This window comes from Phragmites australis, chromosome 5 (assembly GCF_958298935.1).
Source record: "Phragmites australis chromosome 5, lpPhrAust1.1, whole genome shotgun sequence".
NCBI lineage: Eukaryota > Viridiplantae > Streptophyta > Magnoliopsida > Poales > Poaceae > Phragmites > Phragmites australis.
The window spans coordinates 32,666,703-32,672,356 of NC_084925.1; the positions used below are offsets into that span (position 1 = coordinate 32,666,703).

A 5,654-nucleotide genomic window follows, 5' to 3' on the forward strand; every position below is an offset into this window, starting at 1 on the left:
TTGCTGGTGGACCCCACGAGGGCTCCACGGTGAGGTGTCAATTGGTGAGAGATCCGATGCTGCATTTAAGAGGGAGCGTGACCTATCACGTCCAACTACTCCCCCCACACCTATCCTACTGATTACATCGGTCCGCCGAATCGGTAATGGGGAGAACAAGACAAGCTGTTTGTACTAGCTCTGTACAATCTGCTCTCTAGTACTGTCCATCGTTTGATGATCAGATTACTAGGTTTGATTCCGAAGATAGGGTAGCTAGCAAGTGGTACGTCCGGATGTACAAGCAGATGCCCAAGAGGAGTGCTGCATTCCAGGTGTACCCGACTACTTAGTGCCACCACTGCACCGGCATGTAAAAGTCATGTTAGATAAGGGTGTGATTATTTTTGAAGCACTTGAACTAACTTATTTTGAATCAACATTTCTTTGTCATTGGATCTACACCAACCACGCCCCAGGCTATTTGTAGGCCCTGAATTAAGTAAATATATGTAGAACTGTATTATAAGACTAAGGCTCCTGAATTTTTTATTACAGATATAAAACAGAAAACCATCTGAACTAATCATTTTATCCATAATCGTCTTTTGAATGCACAAATTCTGAAACTTAACATGATATTAGAGACACAAATTCTGAATTTGAGACCTAGCTAACCGAATGTGGTCCACTTCAAGACCATGTTTCGGAAGTGAGGAGTGTTAAAACATATTGCCTAGGTTTTTTTAATAGAATCTTAGTTGGGTGAACTACTCGGTGTACAGAACTTGTGAATAAAATATGCTATACAAATTTATCAGAGTTTGAACTAAAAAAAAAGTTAAACTTCAGAAAAAACACCCCGAAGACCGTCTATTTCACTCTTTAGGGATATCTTATATTTATCTCATGCTGAAATGAGCGTTTTTTATATAAAAAGTGAAGCGTGTGCATTTCACCTCTTCATAAAAGAAGTTATTTCACTAGATATTTATCTAATTCGAACCATATTCACCATTTGCAAAAATCGTGCGAAACACCGTATTGTACACACTATTCTTGTCCAGATCGGATACATACAAGTTGATTTGACCCGTTACCCTATCCAAAAATATCTATGTACGAATGTCCATACAACATATTCTGGAAGCGCGATCATCACACACACCAAAAAATAAAAATCTGATTTGAAAACGAGAATTTTGTGCCGGTAGACCATTCCACGAGCTCAATTTTGTCATCGAAACCGCACGAGACAGATCGCACATCAGCCTAGAATATCTCTTGTCCTGCTGAAAAGTAGTCTGGGGTTCGAGGCTAGACACGCCGCAACAACCTTGACCAGCTCAAAAAGCGACGGCGGCGCTGGCCGCTGGGTGGATATGGAAACTGAATGGTGGTGGTAACTGGTGAGTTTGACGGACTCGGGGTCTTCGCTGCAGCGGCGGTCAAGCTAAGATAAGGCGTGAACTGACAATGCAAGTGTGTGGATGCAACAGCGCTGTAAAAGTGTTTTTAAACCCCTTGGGGTCTCAACCAGCTGAGCATCCAACTTAAAGCTCACAGTTCAAACACGCACTACCAATCAAAACAAAGTAGATCAAAATGCCTGCCGGCAGAGCAAAGGTACCCTTCTCTCTCTCTCTAGTGCTCCTACTTAATTATCCGCTTTAGCTTGTTAATTTCTGTAACTCTGTCAGGGTTCTCAATAGAATGGGGGTGTCCACCTTCCGTTTCTGAAAAAGAAAAAAGAAAATTGACTAATAATCTTAGAAGATAGCACACACTTGCATGCTGTAGAAGAATTCGAGAGGATTGTAAGCTTGCTCATAGCTCTGATCATAGCATGAACGCAACTTAGTTCCTCTAGTAATACGCCGTCAAGTTTATGCTTTATTTTTGCAGGTGATGATTAAGTGACTCATGTGTTACTCCAAACAGCCGGCGAAACTCGCCGTGCTTATAGTACTGCCGTTGCTACTGCTTTGTTATGGAATTGGCAACGTCAATTGCTCTGCAGTTCATGAGAACAGCGAAGATTTTCACTCACTACTAGAATTCAAACGGGGCATCACCAGCGATCCAAAAGGAGCCTTGAGCAATTGGAACCCCGATACCCACTTCTGTCGGTGGAATGGTGTGAACTGCAGCTCAACGCGACCATGGCGCGTCACGGAGCTCAACCTCACCAGACAAAACTTGGCTGGCCAAATCTCATCCTCTCTTGGAAACCTGACCTCCCTTGACACGCTTGATCTATCCTATAATAGGTTTCTAGGTTCCATACCTATTCTTAACAGACTCCAACACCTGGAAACTCTTTATCTGGAAAACAACCTTTTAAACGGCGTTATTCCTGACGCACTAACAAACTGTTCCAACTTAGCCTACCTAGATCTATCTTATAACAACCTCACGGGTGTAATTCCTCCTACAATAGGTTTTCTTACCAAGCTAGCAGGTATCAACCTTATCCGTAACAATCTCACCGGGGGCATCCCGGCAACCCTCGGAAACATCACTACTTTACTAGTACTTGCTCTTTCAGAAAATCAACTCAATGGAAGAATTCCCCACGAGATTTGGCAAATGTCAAACATAGTGCAGTTGTACCTAGACCAAAATAACCTATCAGGTGGAATCCCACAAACTCTATCTAATATATCTTCTCTTCAGGAATTATCCTTGGCGAGCAATATGCTAGGCAACACATTGCCATCTAACATTGGCGATGCCCTTCCTAATCTCACGTTATTGTACTTGGGAAGCAACCATTTTGACGGTCACATTCCAGCTTCCCTAGGCAATCCGTCAGGTCTAGAACAAATAGATCTATCAAGTAATTATTTCACTGGCCAAATCCCAAGCTCTTTTGGGAAGCTTTTACAGCTGAATTATCTAAACCTTGGGCAAAACAAGCTTGAAGCAAGGGATAATGAAGGCTGGGAATTCTTCCATGCCCTGGCAAATTGTAGTTCTCTATATTTACTTTCGTTGTCGAATAATCAGCTACAGGGAGCCATACCAAATTCGATTGCTAATTTGTCCACCACTCTTACATATCTACAAATGGGCGGAAACAACCTATCAGGAATAGTCCCCCCAAGTATAAAAAAATTGAATGGTTTAATTCGCCTCGCACTAGATTTCAACAATCTTACCGGTACAATTGAAGACTGGATCGGAAAGCTGACGAATCTGCAACATTTAAATCTCCGATCGAACAACTTCATTGGGACAATTCCACCTTCCATTAGCGATCTTACACAGTTGATACTTCTCTCTCTTGCGGAAAATAAATTCACTGGTTTTGTGCCACCTAGCTTGGGACCTTAAACCAATATTGATGTTGAACCTTAGCTATAACAGTTTCCAAGGAAGCATACCTGCTGAGTTTGGTAACTTTAGACAACTCACTGAACTAGACCTTTCAGCAAACAAATTTAGTGGAGAAATTCCTGAAACTTTGGGCCAGTTTCAACAGATATACACCATTCGATTGGACCAAAATTTTCTTACAGGAAACATTCCAATTACCTTCAGCAGTCTAAAGAGCTTGAGCATGCTCAATCTTTCCCATAACAGTTTGTCAGGCCCCATGCCAACTTTTCTAACCGATCTGAACTTTCTCACTAAACTAGATCTATCTTACAATAATTTCCAAGGAGAAATACCAAACAGTGGTATATTTGATAATGCTACAATTGTTTCACTCGATGGCAACCGGGGACTGTGTGGAGGAGCCATGGATTTGCATATGCCCCCATGCCATGTTGTTCCTAGAAGAGTAGGAAAAGCAAATTATTTGGTCAAAATATTGATCCCAATATTTGGGTTCATGTCTCTCGTATTATTGATCTACTTGTTACTCGTCGAGAAGAAGACGTCAAGAAGAGGATATCTACCACAACAATCTTTTGGTGAGCATTTTGAGAAAGTTACTTATAATGACCTAGCTCAAGCAACACGGGACTTCTCAGAATCCAACCTGATTGGAAGAGGAAGCTACGGCTCGGTGTACAGAGGGAAATTGAAGGAAAGTAAAATGGAAGTGGCTGTGAAGGTTTTCGACCTTGAGATGCGAGGAGCAGAGAGAAGCTTCTTGGCAGAGTGTGAAGCACTGAGAAGCATTCAGCATCGGAATCTTCTTCCCATCATAACTGCTTGCTCAACTGTGGATAATGCAGGCAATGTTTTCAAAGCTTTAATTTATGAGCTCATGCCTAATGGGAGCCTGGACACATGGCTACATCACAAAGGGGACGAGGAAACTCCAAAACGTCTAGGATTGACTCAAAGAATAAGCATAGCTGTTAACGTAGCTGATGCATTGGATTATTTGCACCATGATTGTGGGCGGCCCACTGTCCATCGCGACTTGAAACCCAGCAATATCCTTCTAGATGATGATATGAATGCTCTTTTGGGAGATTTTGGAATTGCACGTTTCTATGTTGATCCTCAGTCAACATGGGCAGGTTCAGTTAGTTCCATTGGTGTGAAAGGGACAATTGGATACATTCCTCCAGGTATCTATGGTTACTTTTGCTTTTTTTGGTTTTTCTATGCCCACAGTTTCTCTAGACAACAAATGGTTATAACATAATTATATTTTGATTTTTCCTGTTTAGAGTACGGGGGAGGCGGCCATGCGTCCACGTCTGGGCATGTTTATAGTTTTGGGATACTGTTGTTGGAGATCTTGACAAGCAAAAGGCCAACAGATCCTAGTTCGTGGACGGATTGGATATAATCAGCTTTGTGGAGAACAGCTTTCCCGATCGAGTATTTCACGTCATTGATGCTCATCTCGTGGAAGAATGCAACAACTTAACTCAAGAAAAGAATGTGCCAGAAAATGAGATCTACAAATGCTTGGTAGATCTGCTGCAAGTAGCACTTTCTTGCACGCGTTCATTACCATCTGAACGATCCAACATGAAGCAAGTAGCCAGCAAAATGCATGCAATCAAGACGTCACACTTTGGATGGAAGACGGATAAGGGTAATCCCTCAGTAGGGTGAACTATACAACGTGTTTGGAACATGCATGTAATATAGTGTACGGTGCACCTTTTGGTTTTCTTCTAGTATACAAGAATAAAAACCTTGCCTTGCAACAGATTTACAATACAAAAACAGCTGGTAAACAATTTTTCAGACTATACAGAACAAATGTATTGTGGAACCAACATGTACACGAGATATAATTCTAGAAATTGTGGGATTATAGTGGAGCCTGGCACTCTAAAGGAGAACGCTCTATAAGTTTATAGGTAGTTTTATACTTTTGGCCACCCGATATTTGAGGTGATGTTCTATTATGCTTTCTCTTGGACCAAGCTTCAATACTGATTAAGATTATGATACAAGTACACGTAGGTGTGAGTGTTGACTTTGCTATTTAAGCTTTGATTTTTTTTTAATTTTAGAAAAATGTATGTACATACTAATTTAAATGGAAGAAGTCCATTTTGCTACCCAAACAATTTACTTTTCCATCTAACCCTCATACAGAAACTTGACTCAATTTACTACCTGGAACTACCGTACCAGATCAATTAACCGGTTGATTTCGCTAACCACCACGTGATTTTGACAAATTCAATCCGGTTTTTTACCACCTCAGCGCCATGTCACACAGTTTAGCCACATGGAAGCTAACATGACCGTAC

The 5,654-nt window shown here is 41.4% G+C and overlaps 1 pseudogene; it reads left to right on the plus strand.

The window, feature by feature from the left end:
• The first annotated feature begins 1,499 nt into the window (after positions 1-1,499).
• LOC133919309 (receptor kinase-like protein Xa21) lies at positions 1,500-5,330 on the plus strand (annotated as a pseudogene).
• The last annotated feature ends 324 nt before the right edge of the window (positions 5,331-5,654 follow it).